This window comes from Ambystoma mexicanum, chromosome 3q, assembly GCF_040938575.1.
Source record: "Ambystoma mexicanum isolate Mex_15411 chromosome 3q, UKY_AmexF1_1, whole genome shotgun sequence".
Taxonomy (NCBI): Eukaryota; Metazoa; Chordata; class Amphibia; order Caudata; family Ambystomatidae; genus Ambystoma; species Ambystoma mexicanum.
Window position 1 is genome coordinate 745,846,333 of NC_090926.1, and position 26,908 is coordinate 745,873,240.

At 46.3% G+C, this 26,908-nt stretch overlaps 1 long non-coding RNA gene across 1 annotated transcript in view; it reads right to left on the bottom strand.

The window, feature by feature from the left end:
• The window catches only part of LOC138582934 (uncharacterized), a 98,909-nt gene that overhangs the window by 71,062 nt on the left and 939 nt on the right, over positions 1 to 26,908 (bottom strand). The window lies entirely within an intron of this gene.

Sequence of the window (26,908 nt, forward strand, 5' to 3'; positions counted from 1 at the left end):
AGTCTCACCTACCAGAATCCAACCATCCCTACTCCTCTGGTAAACCTATTAAGGGCCCAAACCCCATTACAGTAGGAAACAACCTCTATCAGAAGCACGGTTTTTCTGTTACCTACCCGAATACTCCTGGTCATTCATTTCCATGTCCATCTGGTTATTATTTCCCGAACTCCCAATCTGCATTGACAATACACTACTGTTCCCACAATCCCCCCTGTCTATTTCATAAACCCCACCAAACGCTAACCCACCCCCCTTTCTGACATGAACACTTTCTTACACTTTCTTACACCATGGAAGACAACAGACTAATATGAAAGCTCTTTATCTAACATGTCTCAACTCAAGGGTCAGACAATTGACCAGAATCACAAGCATCTGACGGCTCTTTCCTTTCCCCACAGGGATAAAAGCTGGAGCACGAAAGCACACTATGAGCAAGGCAGACCATGCGAGAAGAAAGGCGGCAACAACTGAAGGAAAGAGGTGACCTTGTCCTTTCCGACCCAGACCTGCGAAACCTCAGTGGAAGGAATACCATAGCCGGCGTGTGTTACAGCAGATGCTAACGGTACACTGAGCCAACCTCCACTGATAACCAAGCCAGGGAGAGACGCTTGCTACCGTTGTACCATCCTTAACACCCGAGTCAAGAAAAGCCAAGTGGTTCATTACAGCTGGTGAGTCGAGGGGAGAACCGATAAGAAACCAAACTGGGATGAATAAAAGTTGTAAAATGACAAAATAACTGTTAACATTCAAGGATAACCAGCTGCAGAGGGGTCCGACACCTTGTGGGTGCTCATTCAGAAGACTCTGGTTGAACTGACGTTTGTAGAAACTACAGATACCAGAAGGCCCTAGGAGAGCCGCAAGGAAAAGGTCAAAGTGGTCATAAAGGGGTCTAGCAAAATCCCCTGTACTGTCGAATGTCTTTGACCGACAAACCGGTGAAAACCCAAGGGAAGTGAATCTCGCATCATATGAAAGTAGGAGGAAATATAAAGTTGGCAAGAGTGAACCCTGTGGAGGGATGCTGATGGAAAGGGGCGAAGCCTAAAGTCCCAATGAACAGTGTGTTGACAAAGGTGAACCTGACAGAGGGATGTCCACAGTGAACTGTTTAAAAAAGATATTAAGATTTGTGAATGCCAGGAGTGAAATTGAGCTGACAAAAGCCGTAGTGAACCTGACGGAGGGAGGCAAACATTTGAGAAGGGTCTGAGCCCGGAAGAGGGGGACCCAGGGGTGAAGAATCAGCACCCAATTATAATCAGAAAGGAACTTTTGTTTATGATTTTGAACATACCAGGCCCTCAGAAACAAGAGATTTAACCACCAAAGGTTCTAATATTGCTAGAAGCTTTTGTGGCTCTGAGCCTGGAAGAGGGAGACCCAGAGGTGAAAAGTCATCACCCAACGTACCTACGGAAAGGAATCTTTTGCTTGTTCTTTTGTTATTTGTTTTGTAAAACATCAGGTCCTCGGAGGCAAGAGAATTTTTGTAGAAAAGAGACTTAACCACCGAAGGTCCTGATATCTGAGAGCAGAACTGTAGTCTTGTGCTGGGAAAGCTTTCGTGTGTGCTGTGCTCCAGAGTCCCGCCATGTCCCGTGCTCAGAACGTGGGGAAGGGAGACCCTGACTACCACCTCCTGACTTATCATTTGTGAACACTTCTTTCTTTCTTGTGAATCCTATCCCACACCCTTTTGTATTTAGCTGTAAGGACTGGCAATAGGTTTTTCTGAGTATAGGCCATTTTATTTGACAAGATGCCACTAGACTGCCTTATTATTATTTGATGCTCGTAGCTTGCTCCCATCTTAGATTTAGGTTTAGATTAGGCGTTTTTCCAACCCGCATATACAGTTTAGTAAACACCCTTGAACTGTGATCACTTGTCTGTCTTTACTGTTGCCACCATGAGTTCCTTAGAGTTGTCAATAGCATTCTTCTAGATAATTGGTTGTGTTGAGTGCAACCAGTGCGCCACCCTTATCAGCAGAGCAAATGGTGGAGAATTACTGGGAAGAGAGCAGTTTCTGGAGAATGGTGGGGACAAAAACCATATTGGAAATGGGTGAGCAAAGAGTTTAAGGTGATAAAGGAAGATACTTGAGAATAAACAGTGCACACAATGAGTTTAAACGGATAATAGGATGAACGTTGGATGGAGGAGAGAAGTGCAAGGAAGTCTTTTTCACAATGGGAAGAATGATCACGTTTTTAGACGAGGAAGGACCGGTTGAGAGGGAGTTATTATTGCACAAAGTTGTAAGACAAAGAAGGAAAAAAGGATAGACTTTAAGAAAAAGAGATGATGGAAGGGGATCAAGAGGGGCAGCGGTTGGGTGTGCTTTAGTCAGCAAAGCAGAGATGACTGTGTCCACATGGAGGGTGTAGAGAGAAAGGGAAGCAAAAGATAAAGATGGAGGAAGGGAACAATGGGAGAAAGCAGAGAGTAATAGCATAACGAAGGAGAGTGACTTTAGAAGAAAAGTTTGAAGCAAGGTCGATAGGGAGAGCAGGCTCAGGAGGTGGAGGACAGAGGATATGAGTCAGAGTCTGGAAAATGCGAGGAGGAGAAGAATAATAGTGCAGATGATCAGAAACGTAGGAACGCTTGGCAGAAAGGAGCACAGCATCAAAAGCAAAATGAAGAGAAGAAAGGATGGAAAGATCAGAGAGAGCATGGGACGTGTGTCAGCGGTACTTGTCGCAGAGGAGCATACGCCATTTGGACCGAAGCTGCAAAATAAGCTTAGGTTGCAAGGTCTATGGGTGTGTGAAAAGGGAGGTGCTGGATAGACCGAGTTTAGGGTGATTAAGAGGAAAGAGAAGAAGCAGCAGAGCAAAGAGAAAGCAGATAAGGAGGCAAGTGAAGAGGTACAGGTAGATATGAAGGAAGGTGTGTCAAATGCACAGAGACTGCGACAAAGAAAGGGCTTAACAGAAGGGGAAATAGGTTGAGTAGGAACATGAATAATCGAAAAAGAAACTAGATGATGGTCAGACGACTAGATGGGCAGGGCAGACACAGAGGTCATAGAAAGAAAGGAAGACAATATTAGGAACCAGATCTATGAGAGGCAGGAGTAAAGACAGTAGACAGGTGATGGGAATCGAGAATGGAAATTAGAGGGATGGTAGAGTTTGTAGATGAAATATTGAGATTAATATATCCAAGAAGAATAAGTGAGACATGCAAGAGATGGAGTACTGAAAGCTTTGAGGTCATCGCAAAAAGAATCGATAGGGCTAGAAGGCTGATATAACAGAAGAAAGGTTACAGAGAAGGGTCCGGTAAAGGAAGTGAATTGATACTCAAAAGATGAAAATACAGGGAGGTCGGCAGGAGAAGGTAAGAGGGGAAAGAGGAGTAGTAAAGGATACCAACCCCTGTCCCACAACTCAATGGGTAGGGGTGTAATATAATGCAAAGTGGTCTTAGATAGCACTCTTCTGCCGTTGTCTATGGCCTTGCTGCGCATAGCTCTGTAACAAAATAGGGAGAGGGGTTGTTGGTGCTAGAGGCAGATGCGGAACCTGCAATGTTGTGGGGTGCAGATCAAAAACATCTGAGTCCTAAATGTTGATCTGCTTCTATGTGTTTGGCGGGGACACTTAGGTCTATGTTATTTGAAGGAAGAACACAAGATCTCATTGGTGAAAGTGCTGTGGGTGTAGCTCCTTGAAGTGGAAGAGTGCTGTGGGTATGGCTCCTGCTGAAGTGGAGGAGTGTGATGGGGCGAACTTGGTCACAGTTGAATTAGTGTTGATGTGCTAATGGCTAGGCCTGTGGTGTCTGTCTGTGGGGATTTGTGTGTGTAGGGTAACGTGGTAGATTAGCCAGAGGGTGTGACGGAGTCACGTAAGCGCGACGGCAGCACTCGCCATCGCGCATGTGGGCTAGAAATAAAGTGGGCGTACCCTGAGCTCATCAGAGCATGCCGGGAACCCGAACGAGCAAGACCTGTGTCCTGAGTATTTTTTTAAACTACGAGAGGCTGAGGCCTGCTAGCAGGGGAACCCGGGGCATGATACAGAGCATCACACTGGCGACGAGGCTACTTGGTAGGGGGTGCATATTCCGACCCCAGAATCGGCGTCTGCACCACTGTTAAATGAAATGAAATTATATTTTATTTATATCACGCTTGTACACAAGTGTTTCCGATGCCTACCGGGAGCGCTACCTGCGCGGGAATTTTCTCTCTGCCATTTTATGCTACTGATGGTCACAGCCCAACACATGGGGTGCTCGTGCGCCATCCACTCAATTTCTGGAGCCCATGAGGGCTAAATCAAGCTAAGCAAACCACAGGGGCTACCAGTAAGGATCCGGGGGCCCCAACAATTTCACACAAAAAAAGATGTTTTTTTTATACATGCAAAAAGCACATGTCAAAGGACTAAATCTGTCTGAACCCTCTAGTGCAGAGGAATTGTTCTCCGTCTCCTTCTCTCTGGTGCCAGAAGAGGAGAGAGCCCACCCCGTGTCCATCTGAAGCAACACCAACCCACACCACCAAGGAACACACCACAGCCCGAAGGTGGGTGCCTGTGTGACCTATGCACCTCTGTGATCCATCTCATTAGCGGATATGCGGCCTTCACACAAGTGATAGGTGCCTGTTCAGTCCGTGGACATGAGCAACCCCGCAGATGGCGCTCAAGGGGTGAATGCACCTCCACAGATCCGGAGGATACCCAGACAACAAGGCACACTGACCTCCATGCCAGAGTTTGACGCATCGGGTGCTCTGCCGATGCTGGGTCCAAAATGGCTGCTGTGGGTTGAGAAACTCGAGATGTATTTTAAGGCCACGGGTGAGACGGATGACTAAGTGAAGGTGGCGACCCTCCTCTACGCTGCAGGATCTGAGGTACATTGCATCTTCAACTCTCTCGCTCCCACCGATGGCTCATATCTGGCCGTGAAAGACTTGCTCAAGGAGCACTTCATACCTTTTGCAAACCAGGACTTCGAATGCTTCGTGATGTGCAGCGAAAAGCAAAGTGACGACGAATCACTAGACCAATTTTGCTTCCGGCTAGGTCAACTGGCCAGCATGTGCCACTGGGACAAAGAGGAAGGAATGGTGCGCAACCAGCTACTACAAGCTCGTAGTGATGGACGTCAGCCCCCACTCACTCTTGAGCTGTGCCGCATCGGAGGCGCTAGACATTGTACATTTTGCGCTCTCAGTATATGAAGCAGATATCAGAGACATCATTGAAAGGTTTGCAGACATATTTCGGGGCGTTGGAAAGCTAAAAGGGGAGCCCATCAAATTGCATATTGACGAAACAATGCACCCAGTGGCGCTTGAACAGCGGTTCATATCTTTCCACCTGAGAGCGCAAGTAGAAAGAGAACTGCAAAACCTGGGGACTCAGATATAATTGAAAAGATAGATGGCCCGACACCGTGGGTGTCCACTATTGTAGTGGCGCCAAAACCCAAACAGACAGGATCCGTTCGCATCTGCGTGGACATGGGGCTAACCAACATCGCCATAAAACGTGAACGACACCTCACGCCAACACTGGACGACGTGGTCGGGGAGCTACAAGGAGCCAAGGTATTTTCAAACTCTGTTTGATCCAGATATCACCAGCTAGAATTACACCCAGACTCACGTTATATAACAACATTCACAACTCACAACGGTCTATACAAATACAAGCGCCTGAACTTTGGTGTCTCCTCAGCAGCGGAAGTCTTCCAAAATGTCATTAGAGGCGCCCTTGCCGGCTTAGAAGGCGTCATAAACATGAGCGATGATCTATTGGTATATGCTGCCACAGAGACTGAGCACATGGTCAGGCTGGAAAAGAAATTGGAAAGAATCAGAAACCTAGGCCTAAAATTACACCGAGAGAAATGTGAATTTCTCAAGTATCGCATAGAATTTTTTGGTTTCATCTTCCACTCAGTCGGCATCTCTCCAGACCTACAGAAGGTGAAGGACATTCAAGAGGCAAAACCTCCAGAGAATCCCTCTGAGGTTAGAAGCTTCCTTGGCATGGTAACGTACTGCGGGAGGTTCATCCCAGACTTGCCAACTCTCTCGGAACCTCTTCGACCCCTGACAAAGAAAGACATTGCATGGTCATGGTCTGATGCGTAACAGAAGGCTTTTGACGCCATAAAAGCTGCCCTCACGGGGGGGAGAAACCATGGCATTCTTCAACCCCGAGAAGGAATCCAAACTAATTGTGGATACTAGCCCTGTAGGGCTGGGAGCCGTGCTCCTTCAGCCAGATGTCCATGGACAAATGAGAGCCATTGCCTATGCAAGCAATGCACTGACGGCGACCGAACAAAGATACTCCCACATTGAGAGGAAGGTGCTGGCTGTGCTGTGGGGTTGTCGACACTTTTGCATCTATGTTCTGGAGAAACCTGTGTCCGTCATCACTGACCACAAGCCACTCATCGCAATCCTGGCAGGTTCATCATCCAAACCACCACCGAGGATAGAGAGATGGATGCTAGCCCTCATGGAATATGAGGTGAAACTATAAAAACGACGCAAACTCATAACCCGGCAGACTACCGGTTGTGTCTTCCCAGGGATGGCAGTGATCAGGGGATGAAGTCATTCTGGGAAGCTGCCCTGCCGGTAGCCCTGATACTGTAAGAAATGGCAGACGCATCACGCGAAGATGAATGCTTCTGGCTCGTTGAACAGGCCTTTGTTAGCGGTGACTGGAAGTCAACTCTAGCGGATATGTCCTGCCAAGACAAAGATACTCAACGTAAGATCCAGCAACTATGTTGAGTCCAGAGGTGGAACTAGTGGACGCCACATCTTGTGAACAAACAATCCAGGCAATGAAAAAAGTCTTCGCGACTCACAGATTTCCCCGAGTAATATGCTCCGATAATGGGCCGCCATTTCAAGGGAGACAATTTGCAGAATTCATGAGTGACTGCGTCATCACGCACAGAAAAGTGACACCGGGATGGCCGAGAGCAAATGGAGAGACGGAGCGGTTCATGGGCACGCTGAACAAAATATTTCGCATCTCACAGGGTCATGGGCATGCTGAACAAAATATTTTGCATCTCACAGGGTCATGGGCATGCTGAACAAAATATTTTGCATCTCACAGGGACAAGGAGGTGAATTGAAAAGAAATGTATACCAGTACCAAAGGGAGTATCAGTCGACCCCTCACTCCCCCACCAATCCACGGGCATACCTCGAGCCAAAGCTTTGTTAAACAGATGCTTGAGAGGGCTTATTCCTGAGACAGATAGCCGACCACTGGGTGTCATCGATGACCGGAAGACAGCTGAGGAAAGGCAGGCGTATAATGAGAAGGAAAACGGCAGGTGCCGGCTGAAGCCTCTGAATATTGAAGTGGACGACTTGGTCCTAGTGATAAACCAGCATCCAGAAGGGAAACTCTCCCTCAACTATGAACCCCCTCCCATGGAAGTGACCCACGTAAAAGGGTCCATGGCGAGTGCTGCTGACCAGCGAGGGTCGGTAACGAGGAACTCGTGCTTCTTCAGAAATGTTGCTGGAGAAGGACAACAACCCGAGCCGGCAGTGGAAGCATCCCGGCCCAAGCGATGCACAGGGAGCAAACACCTGAAGACACGGGGATCGCGAAGGAGGAGGACACTGACAAGAGAGTGAGAGTGAAGCGACGAGGAGACAAGGGAGAGGTACCCCCGCTGGGAAGGCCGGAAGTGTCCGACGAGGCTCAAGGACTACATCATGGACCCAAGCTGAAGCAAAGAGACAGTGAAGTGTTTGCCCACGTTGGACCACCCCCACTCTGTTTTGATATGCCTTCACAGGTCTGTATGTCATGTTGACAGCAAGTTATAGAGAATGTTGTTTTATGTTTTGTTATTGTGATGCTGGAAATGCATCGGAGGGACAGGGTCTCTGTATCCTTGTCCTTTACTGTTTTTTAGCATGTGTTCTGTCATGTTTTCCGTGCAGGAGTTAATGTGGGACTCCTGGCGGTGCAGCTCTCGCTCTTTTGGTTTGGCGAACAGGCCCATGGGATACCCTTATGGCACCCATGGGTAGGGGTGCAACCCTGTGCCCCTAGTGTATGTTTTTGGGCACCTGTGTGTGACCCACAGAGCAGGGTACGGGCTGGTGGCAGCTTCGTGCTGAAATGACTGGTGCCCTGAGTGGCCTCCATTTTGGGATGCCCAGGCCCTGCCATTGGCATCGGTAGATTTCGGATGGAGACAAAATGGCCCCCATGGCCTCTTGCCTTCCATCACCTGTTACCTTGATCTTCCCCATGTCCTGGGAAGCCCTGCCTCTGTCCCTTCCCCCTGACTGGCTGTTGGGTGGAAGTTCCGTATATGGTAGTGTGGGGAAGTGCCGACCAGACTGGCTGGAGCCTTCTCAATGACCGTATATTGTGGGTACGCCTGTGGGTGGGACCTGGGTGAAAGGAGTGTGTGACGAATATGCATTCTATGTTGTGGCTGTCTAGTATCTGGTGGTTGACACAATGGTTGAGACAGCCCTGCCCGAAACCGGTATGAATGCAGCTTGGAGTGTTGAATGGCTCGGTACTTGTCCCAATACACATAACTTGTTGTGAGTGTCTGGAGGGAAGTGAATGGCCTGAATGCCCCGTGTGCCTGATTGGCTGCCTGCCTGCATGAATGACCGTAGTCGTGATTAGATGCTTTAGTGTGACCCAGCGGAATGAATGGGAGATCAACAGTATATCTGGGGACCTCTCACTGCTAGGAATCGTGTTCAGAAGCTGAAGTCCACTACGACGAGTAATTGGAGTAACTGAAGCTTGATCTTGAAACCCTGCTGGATGAGAAGAATTGCTGTTGCTCTCCTTCGCAATCTGAAAGCTGCTGTGCTTCAAGAACTGACCCAGAGAGGACCTGGTAAGGCGCCCTCTTCCTGAGCTACGAGGGACCATCGTGCACAGGGGATCTTTGCCTAAGCTCCCTGGTAGACAGACCTTCGACAGGCTGCCGACCCGATGCAGGGATTGCTGCTGAACTCCAAGGAGAAGCGCCCGGACTGTTGTCCGCCACTGCTGCCGACCGCCGTCGCCGACTGGAGCCGCTGTGCTCCCGTTGCCTAAGAACTTCATTGATCCAAGGACGCTCTCGTCCGCATCGTCACTGCTGTATCCTGCCGGAGAAGGCATAACCGTCAATGCACCGAGGAGCATCCACCGGTGGGTTTCCCGCCACCCAAAGACCACAGAGACGCCGACGACTCGACGCCCTTGCTGGGCCACAGTTCTTCAGCTCTTTGCGGTCCAGAACTATCGACACCGAGGTGCCCCAAACGCCTCTTCCTGCGAGGACATTCACTCTTCACCGTCAACGAGCACTGCTAGGAACGACGCAGCCACTTTACTGTCGTAGCTCGACCTGTTCTCCATCGGACATTCGACGACCCGTGACTCCTGCCTGAAAGGGAGGACACTCGAGAAGGGCCATCGATTCCCCAACGCGGAACGCTACAACGCCAGGTACTTTGGGGTTGCAGAACTACTGGAAAGTCTAGTGTGAACAATGTATGGACTGGGCTTCTATCTTTCATCTACAGGTTGCCCAGGTGGGGGGGGGATCCCCACACAGAACTGTGTCTAGGTAACGGGGCCAGTATTCTGCCACTTGCTTAACCATCTTGCTTTCCTTACTCTCTCTACTGCTGGTTTCCTCTTTATTTTGATCTGTGTGTCATTCTGACTGTATGCACTTTAATGAGATCTGATAACGTTAGTGGTACCACTTTAGAACTGTATATATTTACCATTGTTGATTTCTGAGTACAAAGTGAGTTATCGTATTAGTATACGTGACCGTGAATATTAATTATATAAAGACTGTGTTGTACCGATACAGTGTGTGGACATTCCTTTGTGGGTGCTTGGGGACTACACTGTACTTAAGAACCAGCCTACATCACCTCCCGAGAAGCTAGGCCTTGATTGCTCGTCCATTGCTACCGTAATAGAGAATCTTGGCAGGGGTCTCTGTGCCTTCCCTCTACCATATAGAGAGCGGAAGTGCAGACCCCCCCCCCCCTTCCAGTCTTTACAGTTATGAAAAAGGAGGGATATGATGGAGACACGCAAGCGCGACGGCGGTTCTTGCCATCGTGCATGCAGGCTAGAAATAAAGTGGGCGTACCCCGAGCTCATCAGTGTGTGCCAGGGAACGCGAATGAGCAACACCCGTGTCCTGCATATTCTTTTAAGGTACGAGAGGCCGAGGCCTGCTAGCGGGGGTTCCCAGGGGCATGATACAGAGCATCACAGAGGGGGATGTAGTTCTTGCAAGGAAAATCATCCTGGTATCCTCCATGCACTGCTACCACCGCATTATTTTGAAGCTCAGGCGTGAAGGTGTGAGACTGGTGGTGAGTACCTCATGAAAGATGCTGTATTCACAAGTTACAGTTTCAGTAGTTTGAAGTTGGTGGGAAGAGACCAGCCACTTGTACATCTGCTACACAGCAAGACTGGATCTAATTGACAAATACTTAGAACACTTAAAAAGAACACACACTGTAGAGTGCTAAGACACCACGCAAGTGGCAGCAGCGCGTGGTACAAGACCACATTACCTAACTGTCTCCCATGCCACATTCAATATTTCCTTATCAAATTGCTCATGCGGGACAAGTACAGGTAGAGCACAGACACATGGAAGAAGTTATAATGCACCCTTCTTCTTTAAAAAACGCACAGGTCCCATTTCACTTTCTGGCACTGCCAATTTCTCTCTCTCCCCTCTCTTTCTTTGGCCCTCCATCCCTCTAGCTCCCCTTCTAACTCTTTCTACCCCCCTTTCCAACTCTTTCTCTAACCCACCCCACATTATTTCCCCATTCCCTTCTCTCCTAATCACTCTCCCACCTGGGCAAGTAAACAGTCACAGTTCTGAGTACATGTAGACAAAGTGTTATTATTCTGGTGTTAAGTGTTAAGGGATCCCTAAACAAGACTGGACAAATTATTCCTTCATTTAGGTTAAGAGGTGAAGGCACATTGGAAGTAAACTCTGCACAAGAAAGATCAAGTATGGTACTTGAATAGGTAAAACCACTGATTTACCAACTGTGTGTGCGCTTGTGTACCCACTTTGTGGGCTGATGTAATTTCCACAATAAAAATATTTTTTGCAGAGGAAAGGCTTAAATGAATATCCTTCAAATGCATAAACGGCAGGCTCTGAAGTACTTGTAAGGCCATAGAAGGTTTTATAGAAGGTTTCATGATGGTAATGGTGTTTATCTTGGGGGATGCTGCAGAGTAAAACTCAGCAGAAGCCCGACTGCCACGTCTTCTATTTGGTCCGACTCAGCTGCTAGCTCGACTCAGAAGGGTATCCATCCCCATTTGAAAGACATCTTTCAGAAAATCTAGTATTCTTAGGAATCTCACTGATGTTTTCGCAAAGAACCCCAATTCGGGAAAGGGTTCTAATGCCAAGCATGTGTGGACAATGAGGAGGATTGCCAATAATGCCAGATTCCAAGGCTATCCCCTGATTTTCTAAGGACTGGCACTCACCCTCTAAGCCTTCAATCTCAAATGCTGCAATATTAGCCGTAAAACAAGGTGGATACCACAGAGGGAAAGGATTTGCTGGAATTTGCCAAGGCCTGGAGGTAAACAAACTCAGGCCCAGAATGATGTGGTATCCCCGAGTTTGTTTCTCACTATCAGGGACTAATAAAATCATTGTTGCCTTTTCTTGGCAGAGCTTCCTCAGCGCAGTAGGTGTAACGGAAAATAAGCCCTTCTGGCCTTTAGGAAGAGAGTGAGTGAAGATCTGTTGCCCAAGCATCCTTGCACTGAATCTTGGAGCAAAATTCTGTCTGAAGTGCATTATGTTTTGTGACCAGCAGGTCTAGCAATAGTTGCACCATACTGTTGATAATTTCCAGAAATATTGCCGGGTGAGATGGAACTGCACTGAAGTCAGGAAAAAGTGACTACATTTATGGCTGATACTAAATGAAGATGGTCCTCAGAGTCCTACCTTCGGAGCCACCAGATTAAGGGGTGTTGACTGTGTCAGTGCTTTCTGGTTGACATTGGGTTTTGGGTTTGATTTTGTCAACTACCCGCATTAGCTCCTGTGACCAAAAGGACAAACTGCTTCAAGCTCTTTTCTTTTTTCATCTGCTCCCTACAAATGAATGAATTCATGGACTGTGCACTGAACCACCTTCCCTGTGCTATCTATGAATCGTAATGAAGGCTCTTGGCTGACTTTTGAGGTGTAGGGTATGGCAAACTATCCCATTTTCTCGCAGAACAGTTTGTTTGAGGACCATTTGGTCGTACGTTTGTTTACCACATTGTACTGCAGATGTAGATGGGCCTTGGGGGTTGGGTATAGGTATTTCAAAAGGTGGTGGATATGTGGGGGATTCCGGGGGTCTCCCCCCTACTTTTATTTACATTTATTTGTAAAATGTGGTAAAGAAAATTCGACCAAATGGGACTCTATCAAATTGCTGTGAGGAAACATCATAGATCTGGGTACGGTAGCCATGGGGGGTGGGTGGGGCGGGTGCCGCCACCCAATCAGCGGTACTGGGCCTGGTTGCAGTGTATACACTACTCCCTACACACATGGCAGAGGCTTATCAGCAAGAAGAAAACCCTGACCATATCCCTTTATGGTAAACTTCTAAACAGTGTATCCTTTGAACATATCGCCCTCTCTTGGACCAGTTATCCCAACGGTACACCATCTCCCAATTTGTGGAGTCTCCAACCCCACTGTGTGGTCCTCGTAGAATACTTAAAGCAGATGGTCTAAAGATGGCAGAATTGCTGGAGAAGAGGGGGTAGCCGGGCCTGTTGGGCCAGGTAGACCAATATGAGAAGAACAGAGATTTGAGAAATATAAATGCACTGAGGGACAAAGTGAATCTGTGCATGCACGCTGCTGAGCAAAAGAAACATGCAGCTAAAAGAGCTCTGTCTACAAGCAAATGTTATTAGGGGGAAGCGTGGAGCGCGACTGTTACAGTCACTTCCCACACATGTGCACAGTAAGATTCCAAGATGGCGGGCAACCTCTATAAAGGGTTAGACCGCGGGTCCACATAAGGGGGCTGTTGCCACCAGAGAGGCAGGGAAGTCACAAATCAGCAAGCTTCAACCGATCCCAGGACAGAACATAAACCCATACATGACTGAATTGTAGTTAACAAAACAAAACAGGTGATGGCTGGAAGGTTTAGAGACCACAAGCACCCCCAGACGTGTTTCAGCCTTGTTGGGCATCATCAGTGAGGAGTAGCTTGGGTCTCTAGAGCCAGCAGGCACAGGACTCACGTCTGGGCATACCCGTCCCACTCAAGGTGACAATAGCGAAACAAAAAAGGTAACGCCTCTCCTTGGTACTGCCTAGGCCTCACGTGCTAGCACACCCAGGTAGAAGGGTCTTCCGAAAATTCAAGACACCAGGAAAAGAATAGCAGAAAACGCAATTTGAAGAAATCATGAATCGGGAAAGAAGTGTGCGCACCCTTTAACCCCCAGACTGTTAAAAAAAGAAATGAGTAATTGCTGCCAGACGTGAGCCCGGTCTGGAGGACATGTCTGCTAACCTTGGAGATCTGTTTTTGTACTGTCGAGAGATTTTCTTTTGTTACCAATTTTGTCTGAGAACCAGAGATTTTGGACGATTGTGTTAAGAGCAACCTGTGAGATATCTGAAGGTGTTTCCCTGGCTAAACCCTGGGGGATCTGTCATCAAGGTGGCCAGGCATGGCCATCGCTATTGGATCCAGTGCCTGGGGGTGGACCAGTGAGGGAGGATCACCTGGATGAGGGGTCCTTGTTGAGTGGAAGTGGGACACCGATGGGTGAGAAGCGGTACCTCCCTTCTTTTTGCACCTTTTCCCCATCCTCTTCCGTAAGACATTAGAAAACACTGCCCTCCCTTTTCCGACACAAATGCTTTCTCCTGGCACAAAAGACGACAGACTAATATGCAACCTGTTTACCTGACATGTCCCAACCCAAGGGTATTGCAAAGTCAGGCAATTGACCAAAATTTCACACACCAGACATCTCTTTCCTTTTCCCACAGGGATAAAAGGTGGACAAAAGAGCACAGGACGAGCAAGGCAGACCGCACAACAAGACACCTCTCCAGGCCCGGCAGTTCAAGAGGAGGAGAAAGGCAGCAAATAGCGAGAGGCTAACAAGGAGAGACACGACCTTGCCCTTTTTGACGCAGACCCGCGAAACCTTTGCAGAAGGAATTGTAAGACCAAGGACAATAGCCCAAGTGTGATGCAGCAGATGCTGATGGTACACGCAGTGTCCCTACGCTGATAAGCAGGAGCAAGGCGAACTCATGCTACCATGGTGCCGGCCTTGATTCAAGATACAAGGAAAGCCAAGCGGTTCATCACAGCCAGTGAATTGAAGGGAAAGCCGATAAGAACCAAACTGTGTTGAATGAAAGTCACAAAGTGGCCATTTGAAGGAAGTTCAAAGAACTGTGAATTGTAAAAGGGAAAACCAGCTGCAGAGGGAACCGGCAACACGTGGGTGCTAACTCGAGAGACTCTGGTCAATCCCATGTTGAGTAAAACTACTGATACCAGAAGGCCGTGGAGAGCCGACAAGACGGGTCCAAGTGGTCACAGAAGAGGTCTAGCAAAATCCCTCTGTTCAGTCAAAAGTCGTTGATCTACAAACTGTCAAGAACGTAATGGAAGTGAATCCCACAATCATTGAAAGCAAAAGGAATTGTGAAACGGCAAGAGTGAACACGATGGAGGGATGCCAGTAAAGAGGGGCTAACTCTAAAGTCCCAAGAAACAGTGTTGAAAAACGTGAACCCGATAGAGGGCTGTCCACTATGAACTGTTTGAAAAGACATTAAGAAGCCAAGGGGAGTGAATCCTGCTAAAGTGAAGAGAAAGCTATAGTGAACACAGCGGAGGGAGGTTAATATTCGAGAATGGTCTGCCCCCAGAAAAGGGTGACCCAGTGGTGAAGAATCATCACCCCAAATATAAGTCGAAGAGAACTTTGTATTGAAATTCGAGAAGGGTCTGCGCCCAGAAGAGGGGGACGCAGGGATGGAACCACCACCTCAAGTGCAACCCGAAAGGAAATTTTGTTTGTTCTTTTTAAACCTATCAGGGCATCGGAAGCAGGAAAAGCAACCACCGAAGGCCCTGATATCGAGAGGAACTGTTTTGGGATCCAAGACTGGAAGAGGGAGATCGAAGGGTGAACCATAATCATTCGAATCAAGAGCCACAGTAAACCCAGCGGAGGGAAGCTGAGAATCGAGAAGGGTCAGCGGCCAGAAGAGGGGGGACTCAGGGGTGAACCATAATCACTGTAATCGAGAGCCACAGTGAACCCAGCGGAGAGAGGCTGAGAATCGAGAAGGGTCAGAGTGCAGCTGACATCAAAGGCTTGTATAATGAAACTTTGTTCTCTGTCAGCAATAATGTTGCAAGGTGTGGCCTTGCCCATTGAGGACCGTCCCCCTGCTATTGAAACTCATGTATTCATGTGGGTATAAGTGAATGGCCCAGAGTAGGGAGGGAGGTTCACTTGTGCCGAATTCTTGTTCTGCCATTTGTTATATGTCTGCTATTGCTTTACTAATAGATGTTCATCAATCCACTGGACTCTTGAGTGGTTATTTCTGCCACGACAATCTGGTGCCTTAACAGGTCGCATTCCCGCTGCTCTGCGGCTGGACCTGGGGTCGCCGGGCGCACTAACCACTGATCCCCTTGGGCCCAGAAAAGACAATTTTGTCGGGGGAATGGCTGTGAGGGGGGGACTGGCTGGAGCACCCAGAAACTCGGTGAGGGCAGATAGAGCAGACGCGTAAGCAAGAGCTGATCAACAAATCATGGGTTGGTGATCACAGGTAATTGCGTCAATGTTGTGTTATGTCATGTATTGTTTTATCTGAAACTGGTCAAAATGTCTGTATCTGGATCTAAAGTAGGGAATCTGTTTGGAGTAAATAGTAGGGAAGGTATGCTGCCTAACAGAACTGGTTATCTGAAGTAAGAAAAAGTAAAAGCAGTTGGCCACCGCAGTTTAAAAGCAACACACCCCACTTAAGAAAACATGAGACTGAGGTGTCAGAGTAGTGTAGAACTGAGAAGGGACAAAGATAAATGTGTTCTGTCTGAGTGCAAAAAAAACAGTTGGATGAGAACCCTGTGATTGCCTTGTCATAACCCACACCGCCTTATTTAAATCCCTTCATGTGCACTCTTGTATCATAGTATGGGAGCTGTAACAGGCTGTATCTTTATCCCTTACCTACCCACGTCTCTGAAGAACTAAATACTGTTTTGAATTGTTAGTAGAATAACGGGGGATATAGGCTGTGAACCAGCAGTCTTCTTTATCAGAACAACGCCTGCAGATGTCTCTGAAATGTATGTACGACGCTCTGAACAAGGCTCAGGAGTCGATAACTGAGCCTCTGGATAGATACAGCAGAGCGGTTATAGTTCGAGCGTATCCACACCGCCAGTCATGGGACTCGCTAGGGTCCCGGTGCAGACCGGGTTGGGAACAGACCTGGATCTGAAATAAAACATCCCTTGTCTTACCCCATGAGAATGGGTTCAGGGCAAGCAAGACAAGTGCCACTAGCCCCAAAAGGAAGTTCAGCACACTTCATGTTTACTCACCACTATTAATCAAAAACATGCAAATACCTGGAATAATGGCACAAATATACACTTAGGGAATCAACTAAACATTTTCCCCAGGAAGAAGAAAGGAATTAGAGAAGAAGGGTGCACGTGTACACCAACGCCGCTGGGACAGCTATCTCGATTGGTATAGCGATGCCACTAAGAGACAGAGAAAATCTAACACTCGGCACTAAAAGACTCTCAGGAAAAGCTCCAGGAGCAAGTAAAATCCATTAAAACTGAGTGCTCAAACCTGCAGGTCCCGACCCACAAAAGTGAGTGCAAACGATTATATCCCATTCTGCAAGGAGAGCCCCCATTGAAAGAAAGCCCTGAAGATATTTTGGACACTTATACACCGGCTATATTGAACAACATGCCGACCATCAACCCGATAGCCCTGATTCCTCTAAACCACCTACCACAATCCACACCCATGCAGCAGATCAATGGCTCATTCACCCCCAAAATGAGAGCTTAGATTTCTAAACTGTTTTCACCGACCTCAGGCACGTTCACAGGTTTCCTGAACTAAACAATGAATACCAGCACAGGTGTATTCCCACTCAGAAAACTCCTGGGAGCGGGCAACACCCTTGTCTCACAGTACATGCCCCAGTGAGTGCCACTGGCTTATTTAACATGGTCCAGAGATTCCCAAGGATATGAGACGACCATGTCAAACTCCAAGAGGAGCTCCAAGTTATAATAGACTACTATCACCACACTTGTATTGATTTAAATCAGGTATTCTGAGCAGTACGATCCCAGACACCTTGGCTTTGCTTAAAGAAATAGTGCGCTCAGAAATATTATTGTCCTGAGGGTTCGGGCATGTGTTTTTAAGCATACATTGATCGATCGTACAAACATTTCCTATGCACCTTACCGTAGTTTTCCTCTTTTTTACTCATGCGAAATCAGGCAGCAGGGCATGGCCATTTTATGATAATTCGATCCGTTGCTGCATCGCCCAAGCAGGATTGCCCTGGCAGCACTAAATCTTATCCCCCGCCCTTGAGGCTGACATCACTAGATGCGTAACGTCCATTTCACAAGGCCAAAGCACGTCTTGTGTCAACATTGTCTGCGCTCCAACTAATGACGTGTCTCCATGGAAATGGCAGGACGCCTCTTTCCTCGATGAGTATAAACAGACTGCTTGTCAAGAGATAACATCAGATTTTCTTTTCCATTCCTTACACTGTCTTTTTTTGAGTATTCTGTGCCTCGTTTCTGTGCTCAGGTCAGCTACTTTCGCTGCTTGTAGCCCGTGCGAACAGATACCAGCACCATTCATCAATCAATTTTTTTTGTTTCCCCCATAATGGCAACAATACAGCCCTACCAGTACGAGCCAGAGTATTCCGAGGTGGAATTACTCGAAAGAGAAAGATGCGCAAACAATGGGACTTCGGACGACAGTTGGGAGGACGATTCAACAGCAACATTATACTGGCAACAATGCCATTGGATACAAGAATTGTCATTGGCAACTAAGGTTTAATACACTTATCTTGTTCATTTAAAAACAGTTTGTATCTTTCTCTTTCACAGGTGGTACAGGCTGGTGGCCTATCGTTCATTTACATGGTGGCTTCATTGAGGCTTGGACACCGCGTTCGATGAGTAATACCCGCCTGTGTCGTTGGTGCCATTTGAGAAACTTTCCCCAGTGACAGCTGTCAGTACAGGGGATTTTCCCTCACTGTGCTGTAACCAGAACCTTACAATGTGTAGTAGTTTTGTGCCATCAAAATGAGAAACAAAATAAAACACAACAGAACTTTTATCAATGGATGTTTCCATTTTTCAGTGAATCAAGTGTGTCTCCATTCAGCAGTGTTCCGGGTCTTGCCTGCACGCCTCAGGCACATCCACCCCCTCCATTTCCAAAGCCAGCTTGCACCAGTGGATGTGCGCTGCCAAGGGGTGCTGTCGGGGGTGGGAACGGCCAAGGTGCCAAACACCATATACACGTCAAAGGTATCTTCTGCACAGGGGCCATTGTACACATGGCCTCCCCAGACCCAGTGTCTCCAGGCATGCTCCCCTGAAGCAGGCTGCGCCCCTGTTATCCACATAAGACGCGAGTCAGCTCCTCGTCGTGCTACCTGTGAATATCTCCCTGTTCTCCTGCCACTAACTACCCTGCTTGCAGAATCTAACTGTTTGTTGGTCAAGGTAAGGACAGGTCACCTAATCATATCTCCTTCATCTCTAAATTTCTATCTATTTCGAACAAATGTACCCAGTAGTGTTATGTTCATTCATCTCATTGCCATTGGCTTGATTTTAATTTGTTATGTTATCGATATATATCAACTGTCATCAGTGTCAATTTGGATCGAATTGCATCCTTTGCGGACCGTGTCTATAAGCATGTTTCCTTTTGATGCACGATAGTACATTCAAAGGACGAGTAACATGTTCTGATTTTCATCACATCAATGAATTGTTTATTTATTATCCTATAATACAGCCGGCCACGCTACACTGGTTTTGCTGCGGTGACCAAACCACAGCTTTCATAGAAGAATCTATGGTATAATTCCTTCTTTCTCACGTTTTTATGCAAAGTAATATTCAAATAATGTTGACCTTTTTTTTGCAGGATTTTCAACAATGCCTGCATGTATGATTTTCGGTTGCCCTTCTAAGACCCATGACAAATCTGAAGGCACTACAATGCATGTATTCCCGAAGAATATAGATTGAATAAGAGAAAGGGTCAGATATTGTGGATTTGCGCCGGCAGAGCTTGAAAGTAGAGTCAAAGAAGTCTTGCTGGACACCAGGGGTGATCGATTCCGCATCTGCAGCCTGCACTTTACTCCGAATATGTACGACCAATCCATGTACCCAAAGAAGAATCGACTCAGAACGACTCGTAAATTGCTCCCAAATGCAATTCCGACTCTATTCGTTCACAGGCCGCCTCAGGTGAGTCACGGTTTCCGGATTTAGCTGTAGCCCTTGGGGTAGTGAACAGGTAACTAAATGGACGGATTGGTGTTTTAGGTGTAAATGTCCACTTTTCATATTAACAAGATTGTATTGCTTTTTAAATAAAGACCATTTTGCTACACATCTGTCCTTGGTTTTAGGAGCATCATAGAAAACGATTTATGGGCAAAGATAACTATGCTATAGTGCCCTTTGAAATAAGCACAATGTTTTCGTAATCTCTCTCCTTACATGCCAGTTTTTAAGATTAGCATTTCTAAATAAAATCAAATTTTCCCTTTACAACTCCATGACTATGCACTGAATATGAAGGAGCAAGATTCAGCATCCATGTCTTGCCTGGAGACAACAACTTTGAGCGCGTATCAGGTAGTCTTACTTAGATATTCAGGTCCGGAATTGTTATGCATGGAATTTGAGATAATATGATCATATTTACGCATCGTCTCGTTCGTTTACACAATGTTTCATTCATGTTTTGTTATTGATATGTACCATTGTCTGCATCACATTGTGTGTGTTCAATTTTTTCATCTATACTAAAACAAGTACTGGGTTACAGGGAGATGCTGAAGCTTCGACTACAATTACATCATCCCTCGTAGTTGATCCAGAGCCAGATGTATGCGCACTGACAGTTCCCTCGAATGAAAGAAAGCCGGTCCTAGATCTGAAACTATTAGATAGTGAAAATATTAGAAACAAGCAGTTTTTGCAAATTGCTTCAATACAATATTTCTAACAGTGTGCTTCTCAAAGTCAACGTTGATTGAGTAAACTAGCCATCAATCTGGTGAAATTCAAAATGTATATTTTGACTAAATGACATACACGATGTATGAGTTTATCTGTGTAAGCCATGTGTGCAAAGGAATAATTTGATTTCTAATACAAATTACTTATTTTTAATGGATACTCTTTTCTAGGGATGTATACAAGATCGGGATATAGAAGAGGAGGCGCGTTGATCTGAGTCGGTGGACCAGCTTGCTGGTGCAGTCATTACAGTGAAGAAGAAGGTTTCAAAGAAAAGCAAGAAAGATACGGTAAGTTACAAACAACTTCATTTTCAAACAGTGTTTTGTGCTGGTGCCTTCAAAACATGCTTTTTTTAAAATCTTATTTGTCCAATATTGTATGTTGGATTTACATTGAACATGTTTTTCCAACCTGTCTTCTAGTTGCCTGATGGTGTACGAACTATACAGACACAGACAGCGACAGAAAAGAGAGATGCTGCTTGCCAAACTGATTTCACCATGGAGCAACTATTATTTGAGGTGCAGCGTGTTCAAATCAATAAGCAAACTCGAGATGCTTTTGCCCAATGGCCAGAAAATGAATTTAATGTGACCGGCGAAGCCAGCAAAGTGTTGCTGGACCATTGCTACAATGTGACTGCTCCAACAGATGAAGATGAAACTGAATGTATTGAAGATGCTTTTGAATTAGTCGCAGACCACTTGACACAATCGACACCCGCCAAAAAAGGGCCACCAAAAACCAATCGACATTGATGATTTCTCTGATTCATGTTCAAGTAACAGATGCTGAAATGAAAGAGACTGAAACATCAATACAATTGACCGAGGAACTAGACAAAGATCTTGACTACAGTATGTCCAGTTTGGCTGATATGTCAGCCACAGTTCAGTCAAACAACATTAATGCAGGATGATAGTCTAATAAAGGAGGCCAAATATATAGTATTCAACAGCAGCTTGATGGGAGATTATAATGATGCTGAGATGTGTGCTTTCAGTGAGACGGGATATATGTGGGAAGCCATTGGTGAATGTCACTCGTGTATCACAAGGCAGTAACCTCAAAATACATGCCACCTGTGAAATGCTCCATAGAAAATGTTCATGGTCCGTTCATCCGATGCTGGGGAAACTGCCATCTGGCAATCTATAGTGTGTGCAGCGGCTTTACTTTTCAGTGGCTCTAGTTTCATTAAGTTGTCCAGTTTCTGTCAATTTGTGGGACTCCAGTTCCTTTCTAAAACGCAGTACTACAAATATCAACTTCAATATCTATTCCCTGCCATTAGTGAAGCTTGGAAAATTGAACAATTGTCTATTCAAAGTACATTCTCCGAAAAACGGTTCAGGCTAGCTGGTGATGGACAATGTGACAGCCCCAGATTTTCAGCAAAGTATTGCACATACCACTTTCAGCACATGGAAAGTAAAAATATTGTGGGTTTGGTGGTGGTGCAGGTGTCTGAATGTAAATCCTCAGTGGCCTTGGAGAAACTGGGTTTTATAAAATCACTGGAAGATCTCCAATGGAGGGGAATGCAAATCGACCTCATAGCCAAGGACAGACACATTTCAATAGCCAAGACAATGAGAGAGCAGTTTCCAAATATTCGCCATCAATTTGATGTATGGCACGTTGCCAAATCCAGCAATAAAAAAATCTCAGCTGCAGGGAAAAAAAAGGTTCTGAAAATATTTCACAGTGGTCCCAGTCTTTCAGTGGAGCTCCAAAACTTGTGATGGGTCTGTGGAAATTCTCTAATGTACCACTGTTCCAACGTTCACTCTTGGACAGAAAACCAACATTTCCACCAATGTGAACATGGCCCTTTGTCGCCGGAGCAGGAACGGAAGAAGAAGTGGTTGATTCCATCTTCACCTCCATACAAAGCCCTTGAGAAGATTGTGTTTGATAAAACTCTATCAAGAGATCTGAAGGGACTCACAGAATTCTGTCACATGGGAGATTTGGGGGTTTTCCACAATATGTGCCTAAAGTACAGGCCAAAGAGATTGCATTTCGGCATAGAAGGGATAAAATATAGGACATTACTAGCGGTATTAGCGCATAACGAGAATGTAGGCCGTGAACAATCAAGGACTGCAGAAAACTTTGGGATGCTTCGCTACACTATGGTATTTACGAAAAGAAGAAAAAAAAATGTGTGGTTAAGCCGGTAGTATATGAAGAAATGGAATTCGATTTTGTGAAAGATCTTGTAATTAATGTCTTGGAGATGCATAATCACGGAATTGCGCGCGATTTTGTTCCGAGCACACATACATTGCCACAAAACATTGCCAGCATGCCCTGTCCGCCTAAAGCAGAACTCGTGGAACAGTTCAGTTCCCGGTTCAAATGGTTACCATCTGTTTTTTGATCCACAATGTTTTTATGAGTGTCCAAATAAAGCATCCAATTTGTCTTTTGAAATTTATCCTCATTGTCAATTTTACGAATGCCGTACAATGTAATTCTGTGCTTTCACAGTTCAGTTTCATCGAGCTACTGTGGGACCTTCACTGATTGTGAGAGGGCCAGATGGATAACAGTGTGAAAGCAACTTTGGGGTTCGGCAGTTGCCTTACCATACAGTTGCCCAAATAGCTGAGTAACTACTCATCCCACAAAAGGGATGAGACCTAGGCTACATAAGATACTCGGCACGCAAGAACTACTGACTGTGAACAAAACAGCGCATCAAAGTGGGTTGTTGGTGAGAAATATAAGCACTCTGACCAATATATTCATGGGGGCATGTGTTGGGGGTCGTTGCTAATGTAAGGAAGGAGTGGGCCTTTTCAGCCCCGGCCAACATACATTATACGCGAAAGTGACATCCTGATCTTGCACTCATGCGGGGGCCTCCTTTGCCCATCTGCTGCCATGGGGAAGAAGGCCCTGACATAAGCAGAGGTGGGGCTATTGCTAGACACACTTTGACTCAATTTTGTGTACCCTTGACTCCAATTTTGGACTAGGGTGCATTCTGTCATTGCAAAGATTCCCCTACCCCTCAGCAGCGCCGCGAACAGCGAGCAATGACAGCCCCCACATTTTTCATCCTGTGCCTGTGTTTCCCAATTCCAGTTCTCATGGATGCGGTGAGACAGGATGTTGCAACCTGAGAATGTATCTTCATTCTGAGTGAAGGTCACCAGCTTTGAATCTCTGCTTGCGAGCTGAGGAAGCCCACGCATCGCTCACAGTATAAGGTTCAATTGTTTTTTGACCTTGAGAGAAAGGGACCATTCCAAAAGGAATTGAATTAAAGGAGGGGTGTAATAACGTAAGATATGATAAAGGTTCACCATTCCTAAACTGGACTAAGGAACATGTAAATTCAGTTTATGAAAAATCGTTGATCCGATCGGAGGCTGCGTTACGGTCTGCGTTACGCCAACAGAATGGAATTACCGAATATAATGTAAGTTTGACTTTTGACGATTTTATACTCGAACGAGTCGACTTATCATTAGCTGACCGTTATTGCTGGGTTACATTGTACTTGTTTGTTCTGTGTGGCATATTGCAATGAAACACAAGTACAACCTTTGTGTGTACTCGTCTTTCTGCCGGGCACATGGGCAGTCCAGCATCGAGATGCATGTAGACCACCACTCGGTTCCCCCAGATTCAACGCTAATATTTTATTAAAATGCCATCTATGTGTTCCTCGAATTGTAGCGTTAGCTTCCGCATCCCGTTTCGAGTTGAACATACCCCATAGCACTAACCTCCGAAGCAAATTGTGGAGTACTTTCCATGTTGTTTTCTCTCTGTTCACATAGTTTCACGTCTGTGCTAATCATTAGTTTTAACACGATGCCAAATTAATGGGTAAAATGATCAATTGTAATAAAGATCGGCTACTGAGACACATTTCTGTTATGTTTTACAAACAAGTACATCCTGCGATTGTCATCGATTCTAGATACCAACTGACGGCTTTTTCAACCGGCAGCTGCAGATACACGTCAATAGCTGGATATTAATGACTCTTTTTTTGGAACGATCGCCAAGGGCCGATATGCCCTTACACCGTACCAGCGATAAGGAGCAACATAACATCATTTACGGTGGTCTAGTGCCAAGTTGATGCACAAGCCTTGCGATTCACCGTGCGACCAAAGCGCTTGTTTTACCCAAAAGGAACACCTTATGTCCCCAAAAAGAACACTGTGTGACTCACAATAAACATTTGTGGACCGAGAAAAAAATAATTACCCATTTGATTGAATATGGCAATCGCTGGATGTTCTCGGAGCGTTTATTGTGAAATAAAAGTACTTTACAAATTGTAGAGTCTTGCTATTTCATTTTAAAGTACAGTTTTATATTCTGAATTGTGACACCATGTGTTGTGAGACAATGTGTGTTGATTTACGGGTTCTGCGTCACGTCACGTAAGTGATGACCGGGTGCGTTTGGCTACCCTGACCAGTAACGTCATGGAGATAGGCGGAGAATATCACTAGGTTTGGTGATGTCAGCCTCAGGGGCGGGGGATGTGATTTAGTGCTGCCAGGGCAGTCCTGCTTGGGCAATGCGGCAACGGATCAGATTATCACAAAATGGACACGCCCTGCTGCCTGATTTCGCATGTGTAAAAAAGAGGAAAACTACAGTAAGGTGCATAGGAAATGTTTGTACGATCAATCAACGTATGCTTAAAAACACATGCCCGAACCCTCGGGACAATAATATTTCTGAGCGCACTATTCCTTTAACAGTACAGGATTACAGATGACCTTCAGCACTGGCAATCCGTTGTTTCTTGATGTGGGTGGAATGAGCTACTGGAATTAGGTTATGGGCGCCCCACGATTCCCAATTCCTACACGAAGGCTTTGACATGGGCCTGGATCACTCATCCCTTATAACTCAGTGGGCTGTTATTCGAGCATCGGAGAGCCCTGGGTTCCCACCTCCCTGGCAGATATTATTGTCAGCCTCTGTGCTAATTGTTGCAGTCCTCAGAGTGAAGGTCCTGACTCTGCCCAGACTGCCCTAGAGCGCTTAGAGCTCTCCATGGCCCTCCTTTTGAGCAGCTTGTTTCTACAGACTTTAGATTCCTGACTTTAAATACCATCTTCCTGGTCACCATCTCCTCTGTCAGGCAATTTGGTGAACTGAGAGCCCTTCTTTGTAACCCTCCCCCTTACCTAGTCTCCAGCAGTGAAGTGGGCATCCTCTGGTACGCCCCACTATCCGACGTAAGGTGGATTACACTTTTCATATGTCCCTAGACATTGTAATACCAGTTCTTCCAGGAGACCTCACTCAGGGAGAGGAGAAACTCTTGGCTAAGCTGGAGGTCAGAACAGTCCTCCTAACCCAAGCATCATTCCGCTCCTAGGAGGAGTCATAAGGCTTCCTCTATTTACAACAGTCGTTGGTTAAAGGATGCCATTTCACTGGCTTACTGACTAGGGACTTTCCTCCTCCCCAACAAATCCTGGCCCGGTGGACTAGAGGCATGGCAACCTCTTTGGCCAAGCAAAAGGGGCATCACTAATGGACATTTGTAGGGCTGTAACCTGTGCAGTCCTAGGAACTTTCATTCACCTTTATCGACTACATTTGCCAGGACAAGCAGATAATGATTTTGGCACTGCTGTGTTACACGCAGCTATTCCATAAGGGTTCTTTTTTCACAAATAGTCACAATGTGTTGCAGCATTCTTGGGGTCTGGTCTTCCGTGGTCTTTTTGTTGTTGAGCATACCGTTGAACCTAGGCTTGCGTATCCTTCTTGTGTTTAGGACTAGGACAAGGAAGAGAGGATGTGGGGCTAATACCCTGATTACTTACCAGTAATCTTCATTACACCTAGTCTCTCCCTCACCCTCCCGCTCCCCCAACAGTTTGGACTTTTGTGTAGGCATGGGAAAGATATTTGCCAGGCACTTCCGTAGTGGTATTAACTGCCCATTGGTGGTGGCAGGTGAAAAATGGTGCAGGTACTTGGACTTCTAATAGCAGTTCCTGGCAAATGCCTTATACTTATACACAACTGCTGGCTTTGCCAATGCTTAGTTTTAACAGGACTTCAAGGAAGAACATGAAGAGTGCTTATAATTCGAGTGGATTGTGGCAGTCCTGGTTTAAGACATTTGTATTGCACCAATAGCCGGTTTACAGCTCCAATTAAGTCATTGGGCCTCATTAGGAGTTTGCCGGTAGGGTGGCCGGAATTACCTCCAGCTCGGAACATGAGGTAATTCCGGCACCCCACCAGCAAAAATTGCTGGTATTAACAGTCGTGCCGCTGATACTGGCAACTCCCCCCATGAAGTCCTATGGGACTCCATGGAACGGGGATTAACTGCTGTTAGGGTCACTTTGAATCTGGAAATAATTCTGCCAGACAGGGTGGCGGTAACGGTAATACAGTTTGGTGGTATCCCCCTGCATCAAACTTGTAATGCGGCCCATTAACTCTCAGAAGACTGCTTTGAAAAATACACTGGCAGGCACCTTCAGTGTA